The sequence below is a fragment of the Caretta caretta genome, chromosome 19, assembly GCF_965140235.1.
Source record: "Caretta caretta isolate rCarCar2 chromosome 19, rCarCar1.hap1, whole genome shotgun sequence".
In the NCBI taxonomy this organism is placed as follows: domain Eukaryota; kingdom Metazoa; phylum Chordata; order Testudines; family Cheloniidae; genus Caretta; species Caretta caretta.
The window spans coordinates 12,731,929-12,748,900 of NC_134224.1; the positions used below are offsets into that span (position 1 = coordinate 12,731,929).

The following is a 16,972-nucleotide window of genomic DNA, read 5'->3' on the forward strand; positions in this document are numbered from 1 at the left end:
TTTGAAAACTCGTGGCGAACCGGGGAAGTCCCGGATGACTGGAAAAAGGCTAATGTAGTGCCCATCTTTAAAAAAGGGAAGAAGGAGGATCCTGGGAACTACAGGCCAGTCAGCCTCACCTCAGTCCCTGGAAAAATCATGGAGCAGTCCTCAAAGAATCAATCCTGAAGCACTTGCATGAGAGGAAGGTGATCAGGAACAGCCAGCATGGATTCACCAAGGGAAGGTCATGCCTGACTAATCTAATCGCCTTTTATGATGAGATTACTGGTTCTGTGGATGAAGGGAAAGCAGTGGATGTATTGTTTCTTGACTTTAGCAAAGCTTTTGACACGGTCTCCCACAGTATTCTTGTCAGCAAGTTAAGGAAGTATGGGCTGGATGAATGCACTATAAGGTGGGTAGAAAGCTGGCTAGATTGTCGGGCTCAACGGGTAGTGATCAATGGCTCCATGTCTAGTTGGCAGCCGGTATCAAGTGGAGTGCCCCAAGGGTCGGTCCTGGGGCCGGTTTTGTTCAATATCTTCATAAATGATCTGGAGGATGGTGTGGATTGCACTCTCAGTAAATTTGCGGATGATACTAAACTGGGAGGAGTGGTAGATATGCTGGAGGGGAGGGATAGGATACAGAAGGACCTAGACAAATTGGAGGATTGGGCCAAAAGAAATCTGATGAGGTTCAATAAGGATAAGTGCAGGGTCCTGCACTTAGGATGGAAGAATCCAATGCACCGCTACAGACTAGGGACCGAATGGCTAGGCAGCAGTTCTGCGGAAAAGGACCTAGGGGTGACAGTGGACGAGAAGCTGGATATGAGTCAGCAGTGTGCCCTTGTTGCCAAGAAGGCCAATGGCATTTTGGGATGCATAAGTAGGGGCATAGCGAGCAGATCGAGGGACGTGATCGTTCCCCTCTATTCGACATTGGTGAGGCCTCATCTGGAGTACTGTGTCCAGTTTTGGGCCCCACACTACAAGAAGGATGTGGATAAATTGGAGAGAGTCCAGCGAAGGGCAACAAAAATGATTAGGGGTCTGGAACACATGAGTTATGAGGAGAGGCTGAGGGAGCTGGGATTGTTTAGCCTGCAGAAGAGAAGAATGAGGGGGGATTTGATAGCTGCTTTCAACTACCTGAAAGGAGGTTCCAAAGAGGATGGCTCTAGACTGTTCTCAATGGTAGCAGATGACAGAACGAGGAGTAATGGTCTCAAGTTGCAGTGGGGGAGGTTTAGATTGGATATTCGGAAAAACTTTTTCACTAAGAGGGTGGTGAAACACTGGAATGCGTTACCTAGGGAGGTGGTAGAATCTCCTTCCTTAGAGGTTTTTAAGGTCAGGTTTGACAAAGCCCTGGCTGGGATGATTTAACTGGGAATTGGTCCTGCTTCGAGCAGGGGGTTGGACTAGATGACCTTCAGGGGTCCCTTCCAACCCTGATATTCTATGATTCTATGACCTTGAGCAGAGCAGACAGGGCCGGCTCTATGGTTTTTGCCACCCCAAGCAGTGAAAAAAACGGTCACCACGGATGACAGGAGCGAGAGAAGCCGCTGCCGCAGAAACTCTGCCGCCCCGAGCACCTGCTTGGGACGCTGGTGCCTGGAGCCGGCCCTGAGAGCAGAGGACTGTGGCAGGGAAGAAGCAATGCGTGGACAAGGTAGCGGGAGCAAGGCATGCGCTGCTACCTGCGATAATCCGCTCTCCAGGGCTGCCAGTCAACTCGCTCCAGCACTGAAGTTACCCTTTTAAAAGCCTCGTCTCCCTCCCTGCACAGAACAACCTCACCAGGATTCGGCAGCTGAAAGAATCAAGAACCCAGGGTTGGCGGGAGCGGGGAGGCAGCCTGCCTTATTCCAGGAGCCTCGGGGAGCGGAGTGGAGGCTAAAGCCCTCAGGTTAGTCACAGGGAAGCAGTCTGCAGGCTCCCACCCCTTCCTGCAGGGAGCTGGGCTCACACACCTGGCTGGATGACACTTACAGAGAGGGCTCATTGGGGCATTCAGGGTAATCAAGAGCTCGAGCCTCCCCCCAGAGACAGACCTGGAATGAACTCCCGTTCGGGTCTGTAGGGGGCGGTGATAGACAGCAACACTCTGGTAGGAAAATCCCTCCCCAGCCCTCAGAGCTAAAGGGGAATCCAAAGCCAGGTGCCATAAAGCCAGAGTGCTGCCGCTGGGCCTTGCCCGGCAACACTGACCCCAGAACTGGCCCAGCTGAGGGCTAGTCCAGAGGCCTATCATCATACGCAGCTGGGGCCTGCAGGTCCCTGGGGGCCGTACGCCCAGGCCAGGAGAAAAGGGGGCTGCCGTCCACATTGCAGCTCGCCCCAGGCTGGATGGGACCGGAGAGCCACGCCTGGGCCTCCCCCAGCGGCGATGGTATGCAGGTAGCTCGGCTGGGTCCGTGGAAACAGCTATCGTGCCAGCAGCTCGCACTGAAGAAAAAGCAGCTCTGTTCATGGCTTTGGCAGGACCAATGAAGCCAGTGACGATGCTAGACCCTTGGTGGCCCTAAGCAGGAATATGTGCCCTCCTCCACCCCCCACACAATAGTAATTAATACCCTCCCCCCCTTGAGCTTCACTTGCTTAGTCTGCCTTGCGCTGGCTCTGAATGAAACCTGTCAAGGATAATTTCTCCTTGGGTTTAGAGACCTTGTTAGTGTCCGTCTGCCGCTGAGGGGTGGGAAGCGTCAGGGCTTGGCAAGGGCCAGTGTGTTCCCTTGGGCAAAGGAGCAGCCACCCACTCCCCGACTCGCCAGGGGGGCCGGCGAGCGCCCATGCAGCAGCAAGAGGGCAGAGCCAAGCTCGGTTGCCAAGAGACACTAAAATGCCCTCGACACAACAGTGCCCGCCCCCATGAGACCCAGGTGTCCCCAACCAGGCCGCTGCTGGGCTCTCTCCTTCCCCAGGCCTGATGCTCTCATCCAACCCCTCCCTTGCAAACGGGTCGGGGGGGGGGAATCATGCTGCTTTAACCCCTTCCCCACTGGGGGGAGGGGGCTCCAGTCCAAGGGGGCATGCCTACCCATTCAAAGCAGGGATTCACTAGTTTATCTGCACATGGCACTGTGGGCATGGGACGCGCTCTAACTGCTAAGCAGGGGACAAGCCCACACCCCACCAGGTGGCTATAGCTAGCGTTTTTTAGTGTGTGGGGCTGGGCGCGGCAGCACCAATTCAGGGCCCATCACTGCTTAGAGAGACCTACTGGGGGTATTGCACAGTGCACACACGCTATTTCTAGCCCATTGCTCCGGCTCCACTGGCCTGAAAGGGCGGATGCAACATGGACCTTGCCAGACTGACTCAGCCCTATCGTCTGTCCAGTCCAGTTACCCTGGAGCAACAGCTGCTTCAGAGGAAGGTTGAAAGAAATCCTGCAGGTGGCCATGAGAGGGGGTAGGGTATCAGCTTCAGCCATGAAGCATGATAGTTGATAGCACTCCTGGCTGGTCTCTACTGCTTCACCATGATTACTCCAAATACCTTTGTTCTCCAGCTATACGTCCAATTCTGTTCAATGCTTTGCCTCGGTAGAGATCATGTAGCAATGAGTCCCAGAGGCTACTCAGGTCTTGTGCAAGAAAAATACCGTCCAACGTCACTTTGATCCTGTACTCTGGGGCAGGATATCCTGATCTATCTTCTCCAGCCCCTTCTTTGCTCGGTGTCCTCTGGCCACCTCCTCTCCTCGCCAACACAAGGCAGGGGATGTTTATACAGGACTGTGTGCTTTTTGCCATGGGGGTTCTTCCCTCAGTTGGTCCAGGCAAGGTGCTCAATCCCCCCCTTAGCCCTATTGATGCTCAAATGTGGGGTCTGGTCTGTGAAGCCAAAGTTAGGGAGAAAAGTGCATTCGAATGAGACGCCTTCGAAGGATGGTGCTGAGAGGAGAAAGAGGTCATGCTACAGACGTGGAACTAGGGAAAGTTTTACCTTAAAAGGGTACTGGGGCTAGTGCCGGTGCGTAGGAGGAGAGGAGATTTCTTTGTTTGACTCTCCCATGTCTGCAACACCCTCGGATGAGCTTCTAAACAGCGTGTTATTTATAGGAGGTTATTGGGGAGGGGGAGTCCAGGGCTGTTCTGGGCTCTTGGCATTTTGTTTCTTTACATGCCATAGCTTTGGCTTTTGTGAAAGGTGCCCAGATGTTACTCACTTGTTCATTGTTCCTCCCCAACAGTCTCTTGTTCTGTCCCGCCCCCTGCTGCTCACTCCCCCCCCCCCAGTGTTTCTAGAGGGCTCCTCGAATCTGCACATCTCTCCTTGCTGACCTGTGAACTCACATCTTCGTTAATGTCAGAGTCGCTCAGGTAATAGCAGTGATTAACATTAGAGCACCACCCAAAGGAAGCACACTTCCTTGTTTGGGTAGGGCCTACATAAACTGTAGCTTCTCTTCTGCTCCCCTCCCCCAGTTCTGTGGTTTGGCTTTAGTTTGCGGGGGGGGGGGGGGTGTTTTTTCCTTTGGAAGCAGGGAAAGATGCTGTAACACTGATTGCAGTCAGGTATAACGTGTCAGCCAGGACGCAGACAGCTCTGCCAGGAAGGGGAGCTTACATCCTTGGAAACATCCTGGTTTCTAGGCCTCTCCCAGCCAGTTGTTACAGAAGTTGGCATTTTATCCTGAGCCCCAGCAGACTCCATTGCCCAGATGCACCAGTGAAATTAACAAGCCGACTGGCTTATTGCGCGGGCAGGGTAAACAGATGCCCTGGAGGCCTGGAACTCTCCCAGTTTAAGGGCCATTCCTGCCTTCCCACCCAGCTGCTGCCTGCCATCCTTAAAGCTGCTCCTAACCCTGCTGCCAGCCTCCCCTTCCAGGGCCTCTCCTACCACCAACCTCTTGTCCGTAAGCAGAGGTAGAGTCACCAAGTTACACACAGGGTCTCAGGCAATGGGCCCTGCGTTCCAAACAAGCCTGGACGTAGGAGGTTTGGGTCAGCCCGTTAAAGCGCACGGGGTCCCCAAGAGCCTATAGGTTTGGATTTTAAACACCCCACAGGTCAGGACCATCCCGACCCGTGGCGTGTCCCCACAGGAGGGATCTCACACTGCCTTTTCTCCTTCACTGTCTCTCACCCCCTTCTGTGTCCTGCTTCTGCTCTCACCCTTTCAAGCCCTCTGGGGAAATCCGTGCTTAGGAAAGGGACTGGAGAATGCACAGAACATGCTGGCTGAGATCAAATCAGCCTAGCTGCCCTGGCCCCTCTATCATCCCTCCCCACGTCTGCCATTTTCCTGTAACCCACTGCATTGACTCTGCTGTGAGGAGCTCTGAGGCCAAGTGGCAGAGGGTGTAAAGGGGGCCTAAGAATTATAGGAGTCCGCTGGCTCTGACAGTTACATTCTAGCTCGAAGTGTCATGGGAGGTCTCGAATAAAAATCTGTATCGCACAGACACAGGCACTGATTCTGTGGGTGCTCTGGGGCTGGAGCACCCATGGGGGAAAAAATGGTGTGTGCTAAGCATCCCCCGGCACCCCCCAATCAGCACCTGCCCCTCCAGCCCACCATGATCATGCAGGAGGCGCTGGGGGTGGGAGAGGGGGACAAGCAAGGGTGGCACGCGCTCAGGGGCGGGGGCGGAGCACCCCCGGCACATTACAAAGTTGGAGACCATGCGTACAGACGCTATGTAAGGCGTTCTGTATATACCCTGATCACTCTGTTCTGAAGGCATGTAACTGTGGGGCAGGGTGAAAAGCAGGTTTTCCACATGGCTCCGTGTGCTGCCCCTCCCTGCAGGACACAGGCACCGCCCCCGCAGCTCCCATTGGCTGCAGTTGCCCATTCCCAGCCCATAGGAGCTGTGGGGGCGGTACCTGAAGGCAGGAGTAGTGCATTGAGACCCCCTGCCCGCCCCCCAGCACACGGAAATGCCAGCCACTTCCGGGAGCGGCACAGGGCCGGGGCTTTTAGCAACCAGAGATGGCCATCGACTGTCAGAGGCTCCAGGATCCACCAGTCGATCATGATCTAACAGTTGTCAGAGGAACAGCCGTGTTAGTCTGTATTCGCAAAAAGAAAAGGAGTACTTGTGGCACCTTAGAGACTAACCAATTTATTTGAGCATGAGCTTTCGTGAGCTACAGCTCACTTCATCAGAAGTGAAGATGAAGTGAGCTGTAGCTCACGAAAGCTCATGCTCAAATAAATTGGTTAGTCTCTAAGGTGCCACAAGTACTCCTTTTCTTTTTGATCTAACAGTTGGTGACCACTGGTTTAGTCTCTAGAAAGCCTGATTTGGGGTGACATGTAACCCTTTGTTTCCCATCTTCTCGCTCACTCTCACCCAAATCCCTGTTCTGGGATCACGGAGACAGTTTGTGAACACAAGTGTCAGGGCCATGTGCTCCGCGGAACTGCATCCCGAGGGGTAACTAATGAGCCGCTGCGTGCAGTCCTTTGGGAACAGCAGGCCTGGTATTTCTGTGAGCGGTCTGAGGATGCAGGGGTTGGGGTGGGCCTACCGCTGCCTGCACAGACAGAGCGAGGCCTGCAAGGCAGGGCTTGTGCTGCCAGACGCTGGGGGCTTCAGGGGGCTGAGCCACAGCAGGGACAGACAAGACTGCTTCACACACAGAGCAGCGCTATTATGGAATGAGCTCCTCTTTTCTAGCTGCCTCTGTGAACACACTGTTCCAGAGCACAAGAAGTGGTTTGACTCCAGACTAATTGCTCCACTTCCAGCCAAAGTGGTCCCCAGTCCAACGGGGGGGGGGCAATGCCAACTCTTACACCTGGCATCTCCACTTTGGATCTTCAGCCACTGTGACAGTGATTTCACTGCCAGCTGATCCCAGCTTGATTCCCTGCTGGATGATCCGGCCCACCTTGGAGTGCAGCCTGGGCCCAGCTCTCTTCCGCAAACTGGTCATTAAAGGTAATAAAGCAATTTCAAAACAAAATGAGAACTGAAAGGAGTTTCCAGCACAGCAACCGCAAGCCCTGGCCAGACAGGGAGGAGAAAGTTCCAATTCAACACCACCAAGTTCCAGAGCCGGGTATTTTTAGTTTGCTCTCTCTCTTCAGAGACTTACGCAGCTGGGTTGTTTTTCTGGCAGCTCTGTTTGTTTAACCGGGGTCAGAGCTGGCCTCAGGGCCCCCAGGGAACTCTGTGAAAAAGCCCAGCACATGGGAGGGATAAATATTACGCAGGCAGATCTGGGGCCAGAATGCCCATTCTCAGAGAAAACCTGCTGCTGGCTCTAGAAGCTGGAGAGATGTAGTAACTAGGGATTGAACTCACAACCTCAGGATCTAGGAGCTATAGGACAATCCTGGAGTCAGGAGCTGTCACAGACTCTACTCTGGGGCTCAGGCACAGAAGGGGATGCATGGCACATGCTAAACAGTGATTAGCTCCTCTGCGAGCTATTACACCTTAAGTAGGCTAAATCCTGCTCTTGGTCTCACCTGGTGCTGCTAGAAAGATTTAATGGCATAACAGCCTAGCCACATGCTGTGATGGTTTGGTTTATATCCCTCTCTAGTGGCTAATCCATGTAAGGTAAGTCTACTGCTTCCAGCCAAGGGAGTGAAAGCAATGGGAGTTCGGTGCTTAAATAAACTTCAGATCTGCCCCTCGACTCCGTTGGCTGGAAGCAACGGAAGCTCTTGCGTGCAGTAGTGAGAATCCCTGTCAGGGTACAGCTGAGAGGTGCGATTCCTGGCTTTCAGCGCTGCTCAAGCGAGCATCTAAAATAGCAGTGGACCTGGAGGCGGCCTTAGGCCTATGCAGGGAGTTGAGTGGGACTGCACCCTGGCAGCTAGCCCCAGCTACTGCCTGTACCCCGCAGCCATGCTGCTACGCTTGGGCAGAGCACGTGTGTGTGGGTCCACCCGAGCCAGGAGCCGCATCTCCCAGCTGCAGTGGAGTTGTACCCCCGAATGACCCAGGCAGTGGGTCATTTAACAGCATCTGTTTTGGAGCGAGAGAGTCAGTGAGTGAGACATGCTGGAAACAGGTTTTTTGCAAGCCGTTCAAGGGTAAAAAGCTCCCCTTCAATTGCTTGGCTGGAGGAGAGGAGATACCCACCAGGAAGATATTTAACTATGAAACAATTACAGCTGTTTCTACTGACTGCACCTTTAAACCTTTTCACACTCAGGCCATTCAGTGCAGCCTTTCCAGATGCACCCTGCTGTCCCTCATGCAGACTTGACCTTTGTTCTTTGCTGCCTTCAGATGGATCAGGGATCCCTCCATAAACAAAGAGCAGGTGGAGAACAGGCAGGGAGGGGATTGATCTTCCCAGCTCAGTGAGGCTGGGAGGGCGAAGGGAGTAGATAAATCAGCATCTCCGGAGGTTAAGGTGGACCTTGCCTCATCAGACAGTACAGCCCAGATCACGATGCACCAGAGCAGATCCAAGAGCTACAACAAAATCCCATTGTTTTCATTGTGCCGGAGCCAGAAGCAGAGAGTGTCATTTTTAAAGATGATCCTGTTTGTTCAGAGTTATCTCAAGACTCCCTCCCTGTCTCCTTAGTGTCTGGATATAATTGAGATGGTTCTTAAGTAAGTGCAGGGGGGAGGGCGGGGAGGAACAGGGACAGAGGGAGAGCAGCAGCCTAACGGGAACGGATGGTGCCTCCATCAGCATTTCTCATGAAGTGGAGGAATTCTAATGGGCTTTTAGAGTCAGCTTTAAGAGTGGAACCCTTCATTCATAACCAATTAACCACAGATCAGTGGCAATACTTGGTGTTTCCCATACACCGCCCTTTGCAGACAATAACTGGAGAGGTGGGGGCACATTAGCCCCATTTTACAGGTGTGCAAACTGAGGCATGAAGAGATCAAGGGCTTGATAACATAGTCATGTCAGTGGCAGAGCTAGGAACTCTGGTCCCCTGGCTTTCACTCTCTTGTTCTCTTTCCAGGAAGTGTCACACCCCCCGTACAAGTGAATCCCTGGCATGGGATGTGTACCCATTTCTGTGTTGTGGGGGCAGGGCGCATTTTTGGGCTTCCGCTCTTCTCCAGCCTATGCAGGGCCAGTTGGCTGCTGCAGCATATGCCAAGCCCTTTGTCACCTTATTACCATGGAAGGACCCAAAAGCCAGCTTGGGAGGAGCCTGGGGAGCACTTTTCCATCTTGGGTGACTTGGTTTCATGGGATATTTGCAAGAGTCACTTGGCCAACCCCGCCCGCTTCTCGCTCATCCCGGGATGCAGCACAGAACCGGCTTCCTGGGCCTCAGCCAGAGAGGGTACGAGCGCCAGCCTGACTCTCAGGCTAACGCCCAGGGCTTAAGTTCAGCCAGAGCTGTCCAGAGCAGAGCTCCGGTAAATATTTTAGCCCCACAGGGCTAAAGCCCCAGTAGCCCCCAGCTCTGGGTAGGGCTGAAGCCCTGGCGCCACCTTCCCCCAGTGACCCCCACAAAGAATGGGGGGAGGGGCACAGGGGGCTCCAGGAAATACTCTGAGAATTTAAGCCCAGCTCATGAAAGCTCACCCAGGTCTTGCTCCCACTGACCACATAGATGCTGTATCTCACTGCTCCCCCCCGCTGTCTCGTCACGTGGTTTCAGATCCTTCAGCGCAAGGACCTTCTCCTCTTCTTCTTCTCCTGCCACCTGGAACAGCCTCATTCATGCCTGGCCCCCACCCCAGCCGGGAACATCTTATCCCCCTAACGAGGCCCCTTTGCTTCCTGCCCCCCCAACGTTCAGCTGTGAAAGCATCTGGGAAGAGATGTCGTGACAAGAGGGGCAATAGAAAATAGTTGCATCAAAGTACAATTCCTTGTCCACCTGCATCACACTCGTCATGCGACGCAGGAGTGAATCCTTCTTCTTGAGAGATGCTGGACTGGACGTCAAGCCATTAGCTCCAGCAGCTGCATCGCAGGGTAGACTTCCCCCGCAGCCAGCCCACTTTGGAGCAGGCCAGTCCTGCCAATGGGGAGCCGTTCACAAGAGGGGGCTAGTGAAGGGAGCTGCAAATGGCTACACAGCACCTGAAATCCCCAAGGGGCCACTAGCGCTGGGTGCCCCTTCCAGTGCATCCACTCCAGACTGTCTGTAACGACAGAGCTCCTGGGGCCCAGATCCACAATGGGAAATGGGCCCAGGGACCCATCACAGCCCCCAGGACTCAAAAGGCCATTGCACGGGGAACACCTCCTTCCCTCCACCCCCACTGTGACACTGACGAGGAGCACAACCCAGCAGGGGGCGAGCAGAACATCTCCCAACAGTGGGGAGAAAGGGCCTCGGCAGGACGGGGCCTCTCCCACCAAAGGGGCCCGCAGAAAAGCCAGGCCAGCCTAGCTCTTAGAGCAGGGAAATCAGAAACCCCAATTCCCAGCAACTTGCCCAGCTGACGGTAACAATCCCAGCCTGCCTAACGGGTGAGGGGGAGTTGGGGGAAAATCAAGAGGCCCAATGAGGGCTTGTAAAGCAGCAAGGGCCCTGGGTGATGGCCCATGTGTAGCACCTAAGTAGCATCAGCACCTACTGCCAGCCCCATGGGGTACCTCGGGCCCCCTGGCTGGAATATCCCATCAAGTCAAGGAGGTGAGGGCTCCTGGGGCTGGAGCCGTAGAATCATAGAATCATAGAATATCAGGGTTGGAAGGGACCCCAGAAGGTCATCTAGTCCAACCCCCTGCTCGAAGCAGGACCAATTCCCAGTTAAATCATCCCAGCCAGGGCTTTGTCAAGCCTGACCTTAAAAACCTCTAAGGAAGGAGATTCTACCACCTCCCTAGGTAACGCATTCCAGTGTTTCACCACCCTCTTAGTGAAAAAGTTTTTCCTAATATCCAATCTAAACCTCCCCCACTGCAGCTTGAGACCGTGTCCATGTCCAGCTCCTCAAAGCACTCTGCCTCTTCCTTCCTAAGATGACAGGCTCTCTGGTCTCTGCCCAGCTGCAGTGGAGAGCTGGACAGATGCCCAGCAGCGAATACGGAGTTCGGAGCCCGGGCCAAGTGGCAGAGGGAGAGTGGGGATACAGGAAGGCTGAGATTTATTTAACCAGCCTATCTAAGGCATATCAGCAGCAAAACAATTAGAGAGGGGAATATTGGGACTAACCAGACTTCAGGCACAGGCTCCAGGGCACAGCTGGACAATGGGTAACTCCAGATCTGGCAAGGATCCCCCACCTAGCTGGGGATCACTCAAATATCTGGAGCCACCTCACGCCCAGTCTGGAGACAGCGCGGAGACACAGCTCTGTAGGGGACCCAAGTTAGGAGCCTCCCTCTCCAAGGTGTCTACTTCACACCCCTCATTTCAAGGGATGTCACTCATTTCAGCCCAGAGTCCCACATTCGTACATTTCACACCACCCTATGGCCCTCCACCTTTATTGATGGAAATCTCCATCTACTTAGGTAGATATATGCCCCCCCCCCACCACCGTATCCACATGCCTCATAATCTAGTGTATTTATCCTCACAATCCGCCTGTGAAGCAGGGACATGCTGTTATCCCCATTGTACATATGAGAAACTGAGGCACAGAGATTAAGTGACTTACCCAAGGTCACACAGGAAGTCTGCTACAGAGCAGGGACTTCAACCCTTGTGTCCCAAATCCTAGGTTAATGTTCTAACCACTAGACCATCATAGATTATCAGGGTTGGACGGGACCTCAGGTGGTCATCTAGTCCAACCCCCTGCCAACCCCCAGTATTTGCATCAGTTCCCTAAATGGCCCCCTCAAGGATTGAACTCACAACCCTGGGTTTAGCAGGCCAATGCTCAAACCACTGAGCTATCCTTCCTCCCTACATTAGAAAGAAAGATCCATGGAACTGAGGTTCTAGGCAATTATCTACACCAAAGAGTGGATTCCCACTCCTCACTTCCATTGCAATCTTGTGATCTCATTTTGGGTCTGGATCACTTATTGAACCCACCATGACCCAAATGAGGGACATAAGTGTAGCCCCCTCCCACAAAGAAACCACCATTTGGGAACCTCTGATGAGGTTACCGAGCTGGGTGGGGAAAAGTCTCAGAAGTTTTTGCAAAATTTCAATTCCTTTGTCAGTTCTATTTTTGACTGACAAATTCCCCCAGCCAGCTGTAGATGTTAAGGCCTCAACCCTGCAAAGATTCAGGTGCATGCTTACTTTTAAGTACAATAAACAGGGGCTAGTCACTGGGCTGAAAGTAAAGCATGTGTGCCTGAAAAATTAGATTCCACTCCACCTACAGTATTTACACATACACTCTCTCAATGAGACGTATTTCAGCCACGGTGGCTAACAGCACAAGACAGAGTCAGCCGACTTCAAAAGAAAAAGGGAAAAAGTACGGGGATGGGCTGACCTTGCCCCGCTCCCACCCCAATACCGTTGTCAAATTTCTCTCACTGGGTCAGAAGTGGTGGCTCCTCAGGTTCTGGGAGCCTCTTTCTCTCAATGTTAAGAATGCCAGGTAAATGTACCGAGCTAGCAACATTTAGCCACAACTAATGGCAGACAGGGCATATTGTATCCGGCCCGTGGGGAAATCTGTGCGAGTGTGATAAGAACTTGATTAGCTGAAGAGTGCATGTGCGTTATTTTAGTGTCTAAAGGCTAAATTCTTAAAAAAAAAAAAAAGTGACCAGTGATTTGGGGGGGCCCCAACTTGAGATCCCTTAGAAGGGATGGATTTTGAGACAGTGCTGAGCATCCGCCCTCTGAGAAGTTGGTTCGCAAGTTGGATACCCAAAATCTCTAAAAAGAAAAGGAGGACTTGTGGCACCTTAGAGACTAACACATTTATTTGAGCATAAGCTTTCGTGAGCTACAGCTCACTTCATCGGATGCATTCAGTGGAAAATACAGTGGGGAGATTTATATACACAGAGAACACGAAACAATGGGTGTTACCATACACACTGTAATGAGAGTGATCTGCTGGTAATAGCTCACCTTAAGTGGAGAGGGGGGGGGGGGAAGAACCTTTTGTAGTGATAATCAAGGTGGGCCATTTCCAGCAGTTGACAAGAACGTGTGAGGAACAGTGGCGGGGGAATAAACATGGGGAAATAGTTTTACTTTGTGTAATGACCCATCCACTCCCAGTCTCTATTCAAGCCTAAGTTAATTGTATCCAGTTTGCAAATTAATTCCAATTCAGCAGTCTCTTGTTGGAGTCCGTTTTTGAAGTTTTTTTGTTGAAGAATTGCCACTTTTAGGTCTGCAATCGAGTGACCAGAGAGATTGAAGTGTTCTCCGACTAGTTTTTGAATGTTATAATTCTTGACGTCTGATTTGTTTCCATTTATTCTTTTACGTAGAGACTGTCCAGTTTGGCCAATGTACATGGCAGAGGGGCATTGCTGGCACATGATGGCATTTATCACATTGATAGATGTGCAGGTGAACGAGCTTCTGATGGTGTGGCTGATGTGATTAGGCCCTACAATGGTGTCCCCTGAATAGATATGTGGACACAGTTGGCAACAGGCTTTGTTGCAAGGATAGGTTCCTGGATTAGTGGTTCTGGTGTGTGGTTGCTGGTGAGTATTTGCTTCAGGTTGGAGGGCTGCCTGTAAGCAAGGACTGGCCTGTCTCCTACGATCTGTGAGAGTGATGGGTCGTCCTTCAGGATAGGTTGTAGATCCTTAATAATGCGTTGGAGGGGTTTTAGTTGGGGGCTGAAGGTGATGGTTAGTGGCGTTTTGTTATTTTCTTTGTTGGGCCTGTCCTGTGACTTCTGGGTACTCTTCTGGCTCTGTCAGTCTGTTTCTTCACTTCAGCAGGTGGGTATTGTAGTTGTAAGAATGCTTGATAGAGAGCTTATAGGTGTTTGTCTCTGTCTGAGGGGTTGGAGCAAATGCGGTTGTATCGTAGAGCTTGGCTGTAGACAATGGATCGTATGGTGTGGTCTGGATGAAAGCTGGAGGCATGTAGGTAGGAATAGCGGTCAGTAGGTTTCCGGTATAGGGTGGTGTTTATGTGACCATCGCTAATTAGCACCGTAGTGTCCAGGAAGTGGATCTCTTGTGTGGACTGGTCCAGGCTGAGGTTGATGGTGGGATGGAAATTGTTGAAATCATGGTGGAATTCCTCAAAGGCTTCTTTTCCATGGGTCCAGATGATGAAGATGTCATCAATATAGCGCAAGTAGAGTGGGGCATTAGGGGACGAGAGCTGAGGAAGCGTTGTTCTAAGTTAGCCATAAAAATGTTGGCATACTGTGGGGCCATGTGGGTACCCATAGCAGTGCCGCTGATTTGAAGGTATACATTGTCCCCAAATGTGAAATAGTTCTGGGTGAGGACAAAGTCACAAAGTTCAGCCATCAGCTATCACACATACACACAAAAATTCCATTGATAATCAAAATTTACAGCTAGGCAGAGTAACATAAACGCTGTTTGAGAACTAACTAGAGTTTGATTAGAAGCTAAAATGTTGATATGTGAAGTTGACAGCTTGTGATAATAGTTGCAAAGGTTTACCTTTTTGAACCATGTCTATTGTCATTAAATAATTCCCCACCCACATCATTTCCTACAACTGTGAAAATTCCCCCCCCACAAAAAAAAAATTCTAGAAAAAGGCTTAAAAAACAAACACTGATATTATCTGTCAAAATTATATGGAATTGTGCAAAGCCTGGTTTTAAGTGGCAGGCTATTGTAGTCACTTCAATAAGCCACTAGAGGGAGACATGGTCACACACATTATGCTGCACTAACCCGCTAGTGTAGAACGGCTATGAATACACCTGCACTGGCCCAGATACGCTGTGACATCTCCAGCCTCCCTGCATCCCCTTTCTGGCCCATTGGCAGCGTCCTGCTTCTATAGCTTCTACCAGCCCCCACCGACCCTGGCTGCAGCATGGCTGATACGCTGGCCTGAAGTATCTCTCAGTGTAGCCACATGAACAAGGATCCCTCACCCCACACCCCTGCTCCCACTGTGATCCTATGGTTATGCTCCTGCCTATTAAGAAAGGAGGTGGCAGGATGCAAGGAAACCCAGTTTCCAGGTTATGAGGCCCAAGGTGAAGCACCGAGGAAGGGATCCGAGCTGTGCTGGGGAATTCTTCCAAGGTGGCCTGAATGCCCTCAGTGTTTTCACCACAGAGTCCAGGAGGAGCAGGATGCTTTGCTTGAAGAAAGAGCAAGGGGCCAGGAGGAGCCGGGGAGGACGGCCCAGAACGTGCACACTCAGCAGAGGCTGGCGATTAGATGAAATCGGGTGCAGAAGCTCCTGGACATGAGATGAGCCATTGTTCTCCCTCCCCCAGCCACTGCAAGAGACTCAAGGAGGATTCTTCCCATCCCCAATTCCTGAACCCAGCCAGGGGGTGGAGCAAGAGGATGGAGTTCAGGCTGATAGGTTCTGGTTCTTAACTCATAGCTGCCCCGTAAGCGACACAAACTCCACTCCACGCCGCTCCGCCCCCTGCTAACCTCAGACACTCCACGGTCCCCACCCTCTGCAGTGCTGCTAATGCTCATGACTTTATCCCAGGTCTCTCACCAGTTGGTGTTGCACACAAAGCCCCAGCTCCTGGAGGCAGGTGATGACATCGGCTTTAAATGAGAGTCTCCAGCCCTTGCAGCCATGAAGAACAGGTGGAAAAGCATGACCCCTAAAAGGTCAGAGACAAGAGGGCAAAGAAAGCAAGCCCAGCAGTGATTATCTTTTAAAACCGCATGGATTCTTATGCCAATTTCATGGTTTCTTGGGGGCTGGCTGGCGAGTGTCCAGGGTTGGTCGTGCTGCCCCCTTGCAATGACTCCTGCACCAAACACAGGTGAACCCCCATCTTTTCCTGCTGCTCAAACCCTGGACCCTCCCAACCTGAGCACCCGCAGCAAGTCTCCAGGCGGCTCCCTACAAGAACAGCCCCTCCCCCTGCCCCCTATGCACATGGAGAAGCCCATCCCTGCATTGCCATGGGCTCAGGTGAATCCTTTCACAACTGAGGGACAGGCCCAGACACACCCAGAGGTGCTGCCACACAGCCATCAGATACCACCATGCCCCATGCCAACAGCCACCAGGACACAATGCCCCCGGCTATACCCACCATGGACTCCCATACGCAGCTCTGCAGATGGACCTTCCTCCTGACCTGCCCATCCCTGTCGTGTCTCTCCAGGTACGTCTGGAGAGAGGACAAGTGTTTGCTAGGCAGGGAGAGTAAATTAGTTTTTAAGAGAGGAAAGTCTTGGAAACTAACCGACTGCCGGCAAGAATCTACAGCTTCATACTGGATCCTTTCAGTGCTACACATTTACCCCTTTCATCACTAGTCATCCTGCATCCAACGACACATGGCTGATCAACCCAGAACCATCACACGTGACACATCATCCCCTGCATGCAGCAGTATGATGGGCAATCCCAAGCCCACGCTGCATAGATTGGGAACGCACTTCTCTCAGGGCAAAACTCTTTGCAACGGGGCTCTGACCATCTTTGCCTGCTGCAGAGGCACCTGGACAGGCGGGAGAACTGCTGCAGACTTTCCCCGTCCTTGTAGATACAGTCACAGAGAGGATATTTACTGCTAGAGGCCCGGGTATCCAGAGCTCTTCCTGCTCTGGAACTGAGCTGGCTGTACAATCAGGAAGAATCGGAGCAAGAGAAATGCTTTCCTGTAACGCCATGCTAGAAACTAGAGCTTTGGAGAACCTGTCTGAAAGGGACCTCAACAAGGAAAGCTCCGTGTAGTGGGAAAATAAATCAGCCAGCTACCTTCATCCCAATTCTAAGCACAGCCACTATTGAGGAAAGAGCCCAGCGCATGCAAGATGGATGCTGAGGCAGCTGCTCCAAACCACAGCATCTGTTCCAGAAACAGGATTCAAAGCAGCGGGGCTACGAAGAGCCCGTCGGAGCACAGAGTGGTACTTCCGAGGAGCCCCGAAACCACACGCACAGTGACCCAGTGCCAGCTACAGAGCTACCCAAATCATTGATGGAGAGGAGCCGGCATCCCCAAGTCGGTTTAAACCAGGCCACGCGCAGCAAGACCTGGAGTGAGG

The 16,972-nt window shown here is 52.3% G+C and overlaps 1 long non-coding RNA gene across 1 annotated transcript in view; it reads left to right on the forward strand.

The window, feature by feature from the left end:
- The first annotated feature begins 1,878 nt into the window (after window positions 1-1,878).
- LOC125624612 (uncharacterized) overlaps window positions 1,879-16,972 on the forward strand; it is a 28,284-nt gene continuing 13,190 nt past the window's right edge. Inside the window, exon 1 of the long non-coding RNA XR_012665513.1 lies at window positions 1,879-1,899. This is a non-coding gene — a long non-coding RNA (uncharacterized LOC125624612). The remainder of the gene's footprint in view (window positions 1,900-16,972) is intronic.